This window comes from Patagioenas fasciata, chromosome 1, assembly GCF_037038585.1.
Source record: "Patagioenas fasciata isolate bPatFas1 chromosome 1, bPatFas1.hap1, whole genome shotgun sequence".
Classification (NCBI taxonomy): domain Eukaryota; kingdom Metazoa; phylum Chordata; class Aves; order Columbiformes; family Columbidae; genus Patagioenas; species Patagioenas fasciata.
The window spans coordinates 173,640,664-173,653,244 of NC_092520.1; the positions used below are offsets into that span (position 1 = coordinate 173,640,664).

The 12,581-nt window shown below is 48.5% G+C and overlaps 1 protein-coding gene across 2 annotated transcripts in view; it reads right to left on the bottom strand.

The window, feature by feature from the left end:
* The window catches only part of GRIN2B (glutamate ionotropic receptor NMDA type subunit 2B), a 205,557-nt gene extending 199,580 nt beyond the window's left edge, over nt 1-5,977 (bottom strand). The window contains exon 1 of one of the 2 annotated variants that reach the window (XM_065841208.2): nt 5,267-5,977. The gene's annotated coding sequence lies outside the window, so the exon portion shown is untranslated. Of the gene's footprint in view, nt 1-4,296; nt 4,508-5,266 lie in introns of those variants that run through there. The other variant, XM_071801049.1, reaches the window with a different exon arrangement.
* Between the last annotated feature and the right edge of the window lie 6,604 nt (nt 5,978-12,581).

A 12,581-nucleotide genomic window follows, 5' to 3' on the forward strand; every position in this document is an offset into this window, starting at 1 on the left:
TTAGTATCTCTTTCACTTTGAGCCAGTAACCACACTCTCATTTGTCATTTCTCTTTTTCCCCACATGCTTAATCAGTCCATCTATATTGATGGCTCTGAAACATCGTCTTTGATTGCTTGTGTTAGGCAGGGAAGAGGTTCACACAGCATACTTCACAGTCTGCAAATACCCTCTGTATTAGGAAGCATCAGCTGACAGTGAATCTCAGAACACATACCCTTTCCCTCTCCCCTTTTTAGTGGCCTTGAGCAGAGAAAAAGCAATATTTTTATTCCCCTCACATTAAGTATATTCAGCGTATGTGTAAAAATTAAAGAGAAGCCAGACCCTCCTCCTACCCAGAGCCAGAGTTCTCTCCTGCTTCTAAGAAAACACTGAACGAAATGCAGCCTTGCCTTGAGAGGTCCAAATTAGCCATGGTTTGAATTGACTTGACTGCAGCACAGTTTGCACACTGCCTGGTGCCACACATTTGTTTCTGAGTACATAGAATGTTTTTTTTTTCTCTGTAGTTGACCTCAGGCACATGGAGGTTTTCACAGATCACCACCATGCATTTGGTCAACTTTCACACACACCAGTTCACACACTGATACGCAATTCCAGCTGCAAGCTGGTGGTTTTCAGCTTAAGGAAGCCATGAGCTCTTGAACTATAAAGGGTGGGTTTATCTGGATTTTTTTGTCCCAACATGAAACGTAGCTTTGACATTTAACCCGGCTGGGTCAGTCTTCTGGTTCCCAGGCAGTTAGCACCATGTCACTAATTTTGCCAGAGCAAGTGTCAGTCCATACCTGCCAGGAACCTCTCCCATCTTCAGAAGAGCAGACAAGCAACACAGATTTGTCCAGGGGATGATGGAGCCCCCTTCATGGCTGGCGAAATGGTCTTTTTCATTCCTGTTATAATGCACTTAGCTGAAGCAGAAACACAAAGCTCAGAGGAAGGGACAAGACAATGGTAGCAGGAGGGCCATGCTTAGCTTTAAATATTTTATTTTCCTCTGTTTCCCCTTCTACGTATTTCAGTGCTGCGATCTTCAAACTGCCATTTCATCTTATGCAGGGAGGCATCCAGGGCAGTAGTTGGTCCATCTGACTGCAGCGAAGCAACAAAATGAGTAAGTTGATTATCCGTGGCTTGAAGAATTCTTGCGGACAAGTGGGTTCTCCCAAACACTCCCTGCTTTTCCAACAAGTATAAATATATCTCAAAATAAGGCTAATCACAGAACTGCAAAAGAGTTGGGCAGTCCTAGAGCCCTGATGTAGGGCAGAGCCGACACTACCAGCATCTTGCTGTAGATTAGGCAATCACACTACATGAAGCCATCTCAAATAGATCATCCAGTTGATCTCTATTAACTAATCCATGTCTTTGTGATAAATTGCAGCTTACACAAAGAAAACACAATAATTTTTAAAAAACTCTGCATATTCTCCAGCTGCAAGGTAACTCTCCCCACTGCCCACCAAGCCATGCTGGGAAGTAGAATACACACACAGTAGAGCTGTGGCCTCTCTAAAGGCTGAGAAGATTAAACCTCTAGGGACCAGCCCTCAGTCTGACTAGCTCACAGGCAGCTTTTGCGCATCCTAAGGAGCAAAAGACAGGAGCAGGGAATGAAGCCCATTGCAGAGACAAGCAGTGCTGTCTGTACAGCACTCCCATCCTCTGCCAGCTCGGGGGAATGAGAAAACAGCACTGGGAATCAAATCCAGACCTCCCACATGGTACTGCAGAGACACTGACTCCCAATGCCAGCCCAGGCAACGTGAGTCTGGAGTGAGAATCCGCGCTCAGCTCCATGCGGTAGTGCAGAATGGTTCCAGGGCCAGAACCGGGGTCCACCTGCCCCCTTCCAAACCAAGCACAAGAAACAGCCCCAGCTGAGCTTCAACAGCAGAACAAACACAGAAATTAACGTCACCACCTTTTCCCCATGTAGGTGATGGTTTGGGGATAGGGCGCTGGTTCATAGGTTGATTGGGGTTTTATACAGGAACACTTGATAATCAAAAACAAGAATAAAACAAACCAAAGACTAAATTATTAGACGGGGATGGAGGGTCAGGATTTTTGCCCCTGCTCTGTATTTTCCATCTCTTCGTGATCTCTTTGTGCTCTTATGTACACGGGTAACAACGTAAAACTCACACCAACTGAGAACCCTGTTGGGGGCTGCTCCTGACACCTTCCTTTGTGCAGCTGTGGTCTCACTGGGAAAGGTATTATGAGGGGCACCAGGACTGTTGTAGGCTGAGCTGGACTGGTGCAGCAGGTATGTGTCACCAGACCAGAGCCCAGGGTCCCCAGGAAGAGCAGTAGCAGCTTTGACCATGCTTCATTCCTTTTCCTTGCTGAGATCTGCCTCTGTGTACCAAAGGAGGAGCCAAGGGAAAGTTCAAGTGTCTCACACACCCCCAGACTACTTCCCACTCTGCCCTCAACCTGCTCCATCCTGTCACAACCCTCTGAGACCCCCACTCAGGACTGGGAGACAAGCTGGTGCAGTGGGAGATCAGAGAAAATCAGGATACGTGGAGGTGACATGAGCTGCTGCTTCAAGGTGGCGTGGGTGAGCACTGAAAATTGCCCATACCCACATCTCCCCCTTGCAGAGCACCCTGCACCTACGCACACACTGCTGCTCTCTCCAGAGCTGCCGTTGGGGCACACCAGGTCACCCACACCCCTGGGTGCCATGTGCCTGCTCTGCTCCCCAAGGTCTTGGGCAGTGGGGCAGCACTGAGGCCCCATGAGCTGGGTGTACTGCATACCCAGCCCTTCCTGCCTGCCCAGGGCGCAGCTCAGGGGGGATTAGCTGCCCACCCCCCATACTGCTTACAAGGCCTGAGGTGGCTGTGCTTTATGGTGAGGGACAGTACTAGAGGGCACCTCTTTTTGCCCATGCTGGAGCTGGCAGGGAAAGTGAGGAAGAGTCCCAGGTAAAGGTAGTAGCAAAAGATACAGGGAGGTAAAGGAGGGATGAGGATGTGGGCCCATGCTCCCTGTCTCCACAGTGAGCATCAAAGCTGCCCATTCACCCTGCTCTACCTCTGCCCAAGCGTTGCCCAGGTCACAGCTGAGAAAGGCCATGGCAGGAATGTGGCACCCGCTTGGGTCTGGAGCCCCGCAGGCACGGCTGGCTCCTGTGGCGGACACTGGGCAGGCAGCGCTGGGCATTGCTTTCCAGACGCCCTTTCAGGAGATCCAAGGCAGCTTCCCCCCTCCCTCCGATCCGCCTGCAAAACCTGGGGCAGAGGCTGAGCCACATTTGCCCAGCATTTCCCCTCATCTCCCCTTGATCTCCTCCATGAGAGGTGGGGGTGCACACCACCAGAACCCTGCTGCTATACCCCCCAGGGGCTGTGCTTTTAGGGGTCTCATGAGGAAATAAGGGCCAAAGAATGGGTCTGCAATCCCCCCACCCCGAGCAGTGCTGGGGTCCCAGGTGGATTCGGGCAGCAGCTGGGAGCTGCGAGGCCTGAGAAAAGGGCTCCCAACACGCCCTCCTCTCCGCACAGGTAAACTTTCTACTCCCACTTGCGGAAGGAGCGGGAGGGAGGGAGAGCTCTAGCAAGGAGGATCCAGGCGCGGTTAAACCCTGGGAAGCCTTAGATATTTATAGAAGCACAGCCAGAATATGGTAGGAAAGGTGGCTCTCAACTGCTCGACGGGGAAGAGCTCCTGGTTTTTAACAACAGCATGAAAAGACGCCCTCAGAAATGTGGGAAAGAGCCACTGGAAGGACCAAGGGAACGGAGAGGGTGGGAGAGGTGCGCCCCCTCCGCAGGATGATCCGGATGCCTCAAAGGCTAGGGGCCCTCGCCAATCGCCCCGGCCCCCCGACTCGCACGACGGCAAGGCTGGGGGGGCGTCCCCCTCCTCCTCCGTGATGTGGGCTGAGTCCACTGCTCTGTATTGCGGCCCCCTCCCCCCCTCCCCGCCCACTGCCAGGCCTCCGGTCTGCTCTAGGGACGAAAAGCAGGGGGAGACGGGTCGGGGGGAGCCCAGGCGGGGGCTGGTGGTGAGGGTGAGGGGAGGGGGGTCCGCCCCGGGCGGGGGGAGGGGGCTGCAGCAGCTCGCTCCTGCCCCCCCGCCTCTCTCTCGGTGTAGGGGCGCGCAGCCCCACGCGTGCCGAGCGAAGCGGCGCGGCGGACACGGGCTGAGGCTTAAAATAACCCCGACACGTTCAACACCTTGTGCCCGGCGCTCCCGGCGGGGCCGCGGGCTCCCGCACCCCCCGGCGCTCCGCTCCCATTGTCTTGCCACCATCTTACGGAAAGACTCACATGTCACGTTACGGTCGGGATGCACCGGTGTCTCTCGCGTATCTAAAGCCGAGCGGCACGATAGCCATTTTGCATCCCTCCCAGGTGGGCTGGGGAAGGGGCTGCCTGCATGGGGACCCGGGGGTGCAAGGCGCGGGGGGGAGGGAGGCGCCGGAGAGGCGCCACGATGCCCGCTGACAGCACCAAGGGGACGGGGATAAATTAAAACCCGTGAAGTTGCCTGAATACAGCGCCTCGTAGGTTCAGGTTAAATCTTTTGACGTGCTTGGACTTAAAATAGCCCTTCACCTCCACGCAAGCAGGCGCACTCGCCCCGGCGCTGGGCGGGTTCCTGCTGCGGTGCCAGGGGCGGCCCCGGGCCCCCCCGGGTCCCCGACCCCAGCCCCCGCGTTAGGCCGCTCACGATCGAGAGGCTGGCGTGGATTTTAAGTAATGCACCACCCTCCTCGGCAACAAGCAGCTTTCTACGGACTGTTATTCCTAATGAGCTCTATTTTCACATCAAAGCGTGACAATGAGCCGCTGGACCAGTGAAAAGAAAGAAGCGATTTGCGGGTGGATGGATGGATGGATGAATGGATGGAAATTATCTTCGTTTTAATACCCTTCCAAAACCGTACTCCTCCTCCCTTGTGTCCCCACTACCGCACCTGCCCACCGCAAAAAAAAAAAAAAAAAAAAAAAATTAAAAAAAAAAATAAAAGGAAAAAAAAATCACAGGGGACTTTTCCCCGATTGACGACAAGGTATGTAACTCAAAGTATCCCTCTCGCCTTCTCTTCATGTCCTATTTGATGAACCAAGAGGGAATCAACATGTCTGGTGAATGTTTCCTCCTTGATTTTTGCGGTATCTGCTTCTAAGAGCAGCATCCCTAAACCTTTTGTTCTAGCGAGAGTGATCTTCCCTGAGCAAACCCGTGTACCAAAACGAGCTGCCAGCAAAAACACAGAAGCAGGAATTTCCCTACCTTGGTTTGTAGAAGCAGAACCTCTAGACGGACAGATCAAGGGAGAGAGCATGTTGGGAATGTCCAGTCTCCTCTTCTTGCTTGCATATCCACATAAGAAGAATAAGGGTCGGGGGGCAAATGTGGGAGAATGAGTTTTAAAAAATCCTATTTGTCTGTAAAAAAAAAAAAAAATAAGAGGATTCTTTGAGGCAATCTTGCTTCTTGAGACGGTGCAAATTTAAAAGCCGGAGAAAATCATTTCAGAGGATATTCAGCGCGAGTGGTGAAGATCGTCAAATGCAGGTTCCAGAGTAAGCATTCCTTTCACCTTTTTAATGAGTATTCTTATAATTATTCTCTTTTTTCTTTTTTTTTTTTTTTCCTGGAGCCCTAGTGGAGGAGGTTGTGTTTAAAGCAACTGGAGGTCGGTGCCGTTCTTCTGTGAAGCATGATTATCCTCAAAGCGTCCCCTTCCTGAAGGGAAAAATAAGCATCAATTTTGTATTAGAAGGGTCTGAAGGGGGTAAAAAACGCTCCCCAACAAAGACATTAATAAATTGAGAAGAAAGGGAGGCAAAACGCATTTCCCAACACAAGCTGAATTAAAAAAAAAAATATTAAAAAAAAGCCACAGCTGGCACGGATCTATAAATAATTCAGATACAGGCTGACTACACCATTCCCGGGACAAGCATGCATACGAGACGGGAAAGTGGGCGCGATGTGAATCGCGGGAGAGAAAGCGAACCGCCCCCCCCCCCGCCCCGCGCTCACGGCCCCCTCCCCACGCACGCACAGCATTTCGCCCACCCCCGGGCCCAGCCCCCGGAGGGCTGGCGAGGGCCGTGCCCACCCCTCTGCAGTGCTGCCGGCACCGCTGCCCGCCGCGCTCGGCTCCACGGGCAGCGCGGGGCGTGCTCCGCGCAGCCGAGCGCACACATACGCACACGCACTGCCACGGGGGGAACTGCTTCACCTGCGGCGTGGCCGGTTTGCACTACGCGCCCCCCCACCCCCATCGCCCCAGGTGACACAACCCTTGGCTCTCTGGGGTTTGGGCTGGGGTCTTTTCTTTTTTCCTCCTAGGGGTGGGGTGATGGCTGGGGGTCTCCCCCCACCGCCACCTCCAGCACACACGGACAGGGCTTGCAGCTATGCAGACATTTATTTCATGAACTCACAGGTATTTTTTCATTTCCCCCCCAACAGCTTGCACGGAAAACAATTCACACTAACAGCTGTCATAAAATACAGACCCACATACATACCAGCAGATCCTGCTTCAAGCACTCGGGCTGCTCTGAGCAGCTACTGCCCCCCTCTCTCCCTGCAAGGCTGATCCACCTCAGACATGCTCAACTTCTTCAGTCTCTGATACTGGCAGGGTAGGAGATACGCGGCGGAGAGGGGGAAGTGCTCAGAGCATCACCCTAAAAATACATTTAAAAAAAAAAAAAAAAAACCTCTGTAATATAAAAGCTCTGAGAATGCTTCCCGGAGGTGGAGAAAGCACGGAAAGATGAACTAATAAAGCAGCTTAATGATTAATAACAATAAAATATACACTAGGAAAAGGGTGGGGAGGGGGCAAAATCAAGGCTCGGGTGGGGGCTGTGCGAGTGAGCAGTGGGGAAAAGAAGGGGAGGGGAGGAGAGACCGTGGAGGGAACTGGAGATCAACCCCTCCCGCCGCCGGAGGGGGCAGGTCTCAGCCTCCGGCGGGGGCGAACGGGGAGCCCGTGCCCGGGCGCCGAGACGCAGGCGGCACCGGTACCCGCTACCGGGCCGGGGCCGCAGCCGCCGGGGCCAGCGCAGCTCAGCTCCGCGCAGCACCGCGGGGAGCGCCCGGGGCTCCGTGGGTCCGGCCCCCCGAGACTGCGACCTGCAGGGTTAGAAGCGACCGAGAGCAGGAACGCTTTTTTTTTTTAAAAAAAAAAAAAATATATATATATATATAAAAACAATAACCATAAAATAGTAATAATATGAAGAAAGGAACAGGCGCCCAGCTAGCAGGCAGGCGACAGAATTGGATCTGAACGAAAAGGAGTGAGAGCAGAGATAACACTAATATCCAAATTGGATACTCCACAATTAAGTCAGATACTTTAATTGCTAATCTCAGAGCCCCCTGAAAGCTAAGCAATGTGAAATCAGTCCAAAGAGAAAGCAACGTGCGTTTTGCATGCTCCCCCCTGCCCGCGCTGCCCTGCCTGCGGGTGTCAGCACCTTTGCTACCCAGGATGCTCTCAGCCTCGACCCTTCAGTGCAACCCACTCTGTGGTCACAGTTCTGTCCACGAGGCTCTCACCCTCGACCCTTCAGTGTGACCCACTCTGTGATCACAGTCCTGTCCATGTCCCCTCCTATGTCTGGGTTTAGCTGCGGGTGGCCTGAGCAGGGTGTGCCCACCTGCCTTCTGTAGCACTGCAAAGCAGCCCTTGGGGGAAGCCTGCCCCAAATCAGGGCAAGCTGCAGAGGGTAACAAGGCAGAACCCCTCTGAGTGGATGCGCCAAGTGCATCCTTCAGGACATGTAGTCATTCTAGGCTCACAAACACCCACCCTGCCATTGGCTGGGTCTTCGTAGGTATGGAAGGGCTCAGTTGGGCCTTGGTGACCCGCAGCTACACTTGTCCTGCAGGAAATTGGAACTCAGGGTCAACACCACATGCTCTGTTTTGATGCTGATGTGGGCTGCAGTGTCCAGCCTTCGCATCCCTCTCACCAAAAGCACCCTCTGAGGAAAACAAGTAGCCTCTAAATACCTAGGCATGCTCTGTGTCCAGGAGTGGTGAGGAAGGTACCCCTCAAATGACAGGCAGGGAGGGCTGGATCCCACATGCTGACGAGTTGTGCTCCAGCAAGCAGCCAAGCGCTTTCTGACTTAGTGCTGGCCCTTTGTTGCAGGTGTGTATCTGCAGGGCAAAACATGGATAAGGTAAATGTCCACACTAGCATGGCTTAGGTTCCTGAGGCAGAAAAGCTTCCTGAAAGCACCAAAGTGAACTCAGTCCCCAGGTCCTGCCAGTTTGTACCTCAGAGTCCATCCGCATGGTTCAAACAGGGTTTGCTGGTCTGGAGGGAGGGTTATAGACGGCGATGTGGCTGTAGCATCACACACCGTGTATCAGCATGCCATATGGAGTTTAAATGAGCTGCTGTGTCCATGTATGCTGGGTGTACAGTGATATTTTTCTTGCAGCTGCAGTGACCACAAGCAATATCAATCTGTGCTTGAGCTCCTTGCCAAAAACAGATTCCAACATTTTAATTTCGACAGCCAGGATCTTCCTGAGGGTGGTGGTAAGGTTTGTTCTGTTAGAAAGATTTTCCTAACATTTTTAGGCACTCTTAAAAAAAAAGTGGCTATGATCTTTTTCATTCTAATTTCAGTAAAAATGGAAGACATATTAGCCAAAGCCTAAAGTAATCTGAAATTATCTTAGAACAGTTGGAGGAAAGAAATGTAGAGTGATACATGCAGAAGTTGCTAATAGCTGAAGAGATTAGTCATTCGACTTTCCCATTCCTTACACTGATTATAGTGATAAAAGAATAGCAGATAGGACTTGGTCAAGGGATATTTTTCCTTTCTGTATGGCAAAAAGGGACCGTGCAGGTCTTCACGCATTCTTCTGGATGAAATATGTGGAGAAGGAGCTTGACAAAAAAGAAAGGGAATTATTTTTATTCAGCATATTACTTAGAAACACAAAATGGAGGGTTCAGAAGTACCTTAGGAATAAAATAATAAAAAAAAATAATTAAAAAAGAGCCTATCAATCAGAAAAGAGCAGCTGCAATTATTTTAAGCAAGGAAGCAATATTTAAAACTATCATTCTCTGTGACCTTAAGACAAAGGAATTCATCAGCTGCAAGTTTTCTTTCTAAAGCTACACAACTCCACGTTTACATGATACATGGCATTATGTGCTATTGCTCACTTTTAAGGATAAGGTTAGGTGCCTTTCTACTTAATAGATACATATATCCATCATATGTAAACATTATACCTATGCATAATTCTCAAATAAATCATAAGGGCCAAGTTCCCTATAGCAATTAGGGGCCTGTGTGTCCAGTTCGATACTTTTTTCAGTGAAAGGGGTTCGTTCCCTGTGACCAAAGAAATTGGGTTCACGAGTTTGAAATTAAGCACGTAAAAATGTGCGTTGCTTCAGAATTATCTTCTTGAGATTCTGCACAGCTTCTAACCCACAAGTTACTATTACATTGAGATACAGTATTTATTGTAAAAAATGGGTGTGGAGGCAGTCTCCAAATAAAAATTGTTACAAAATTTTCAACAGCATAGTACTATGACAGGGTTTACTCTCACTATTTGGGGTTGGTTTTTCGTTTTTTCTTCAGTCAACCAAGATGAATGAACCGCATAAAATGAAACAAATAGCATCTCTGATGGAAAATAGGTTTTTCAAACATCTCTTCAATTCAAAACCACTTAAATGTTATTTGTAAGACAAATGGAGAGATTTATTTTAAATGTGTCCATGCTTACTATAAATTAAGGGCCACATTATTCTTGTCCTGCCTAAGATTAAAGAATGTGGATGAAAGTTCTTATACCAAAAGCAATCAGGGCTGGATATGGCAGTGACAGTGTTGGGAAGGATGTGGAGCAGCAGAGCCATTCTGCCACCACAGAACAGCATCTGCCAGCACTGACATGGACCAAATGCCTTATGGTGTCTTTAAACCTTTGTGAATACCTTGCTGATTTTGTAAAATCAGAGCCCACTTCCAGCACAGTATGTCCCTATACAAATGGGCTCTGCAGCAATGGGAAAAGATGGGCAATTCGTGGATCACCTGCACGAACACAGATGCAGTTGCATCAATGTAAGTGTGCTGGTTTGACTGAAACAGAGTTAATTTTCTTCATGCAGTTAGAAACTCTTCTTTTATGTAGCTAGCACAGTCATTATTTTGATGTAGCTTGAGAATAATAAGAAAGCACCCCAGGACAGAGTTAATGTTTTCTTCAAGTAATTTTCCAATGGTTCTGAGTTGGACTGAAGAGCATCAAAGAACTTACTGATATCTCAGCCATTGCTTGGGAAACCAACATCTTTCTGGGCCTTCGATCAGCAAGTGTGAGGCAGCTAGGAAGGGGGCCATAGACAAGACAGGCCTTGAGCAACATCCAGGTTGATCAATGAAAATGTTCCATACCATTAATGTCATGCTTCATATTTGATTGGAGTGGGGTTTTCCTGCTGGTTTGACCCCGTTCTGGTTCAGCTTCATTTTGGTTGAGTTTCTATCCAGGAGTTCCATTAGTTCAATTAGTTTTTGCTAGTTCGGCCTTTTGCTGTTCTGTCATGTTGCAGTTGGCCTCTGGCCCTTGCTGCTTTTTTGGCCTTTTTGCTTTCTAGCTGGGGTTGGCTCTTTGGGACCAGGGTACTCTCTTCCCAGGACCAGCTGCGTGGCATGGACAGAGTTTGCATTGAGTATAATTTATTTTACATTTTATCTTCATTTTATATATTATTAGTATTAATAATAGTAGTATATTAGTATTATTTTGTTAATTTATTAAACTGCTTTTATCTCAGCCCACGAGTTTCTCCTTCCCTTTCAATTCTCTCTGCTACCTGGGAGAGGGCAGGGATTGAACAAGCAGCTATTGTGGTTTTGATTGCTTGCTAGGATTAAACCACAACAATAACAAAAGCCATGTCTATGAAGAGCAATTCCTTATAATCAATGAAATTGATCAATTGCTGTGGATAATTCATACCATAAAAAGGTTTTTCATAACAGCACTCCTTTGAGTGTTTACATACAGATTGCAGAGCATGGCAGACCAGTCCCCAGCTTGGTGCTTTGTGCCCTGTACCACTCAGCCAACCTGATTATAAAGTGACCAAATACCAGTATGTCCCAGCTCTTCCCATTGTCTAAGACACAGTGGGAAGTCCTGGTATTCAGGTACTAGGTCTGTGATGTTTTTGGCACATCACCATACCACTGGCCACACAGGTCCACAAGCAAGGATGCCATGACATGCTGCATAAAGAACAGCATGAAGAAATGTTATCAGGTAATTGAAGGGAAAGAAAGTGGAGAAACAAACACACAAACCTGACAGTGTCACAACCACCTGGCTGAAGGACTCAGCTGAATTTTGGCATGAAACCTTTCATCCTTTCTTTTGCACATAGCTCAGGACCAAGAGGTGCTAGAGCAGGACCAAGCCAGAAGCTACTTGGGGGGATGACACTAGTCAGTCTCTTGCAAAGATGTGGGCACAAGGAGACCGCTCACTTATCCTGCCAGCAGCCCTGTAGAAGAAAATCATGAGCACTGTTGCTTTTCTTTGAAATGACATACATGTTCTCTCAGCTGCCATACCAGGACACTTAGTTGAGCTCTCATCATTTTGCATCACAATAATTGCAGCATCCCCTACTGTCTCTGCCATGGTCAGTCTGTCCCTAGAAATCTTAAGCAACTAACAGATTGGGGTTTTTGTCACACAGAATCAAAATAAGTGTGAAGTAGATTAAAGAAGAAATAGCTTTCTCTGTGTCTTTATAGACTTGTTTTATTCGTTTGAGTATGGAATGTCAGGCTCACTGAAATTGCTTTTCCGGGATGGTCCTTTATATGTGAAATACATACACATTAAACTAAGAAACTGTGGAGTTCTTTCTTTCAAATGGAAATGTGTTATTTCTAAACTGCAAAAGCACAGACAAGATTTCAAAATGACACTGTCACTTATTTAAGATGTTATATGCAATTCTACCTATAGCACATCCAGACTGAATAATCTGTCAAAAAACAACCACATCTAATAATAAATAGTCATTATCACCAAACTATGTATATCATCAGAGCATAGTACGAACATTAGCCATATGTACCATCCCTTTTCATATGCCATTCAAGAACATGAAGGAAATGCCAAAGTATTGCCTTTCAGCACTCTGAGAAAGAAGCCTTTCTTCTCCATCTCTGGGGTGCAAAGATCATTCCAGTGGTTGGAGATTTTGCCCCACCTTGCTGGTCTTAATGAGGCACAGTTTCCTGACACATTTGAATGAATGGGAAACCATAGCCCTCCATTCTATTCCAACCCTGACAGACAAACAGATTATCTGGTTTTCTATTTGGTTGTGGGGTTTTTTTGTTGTTGCAGTTGGGTTTTGTGTGTGTTGTTTTGTTTGCTTGTTTTCTTTTCTAAAATCAAGTTTCTGCTTGATGAAAACCTTACTGGTTGTCTCCAGATTTAAGTGATGACACTCTTTCATCTCTTTACTGGAAAAGCTGCAAAATGGGTTGGACAGATTGACTTTGTGGTTTAA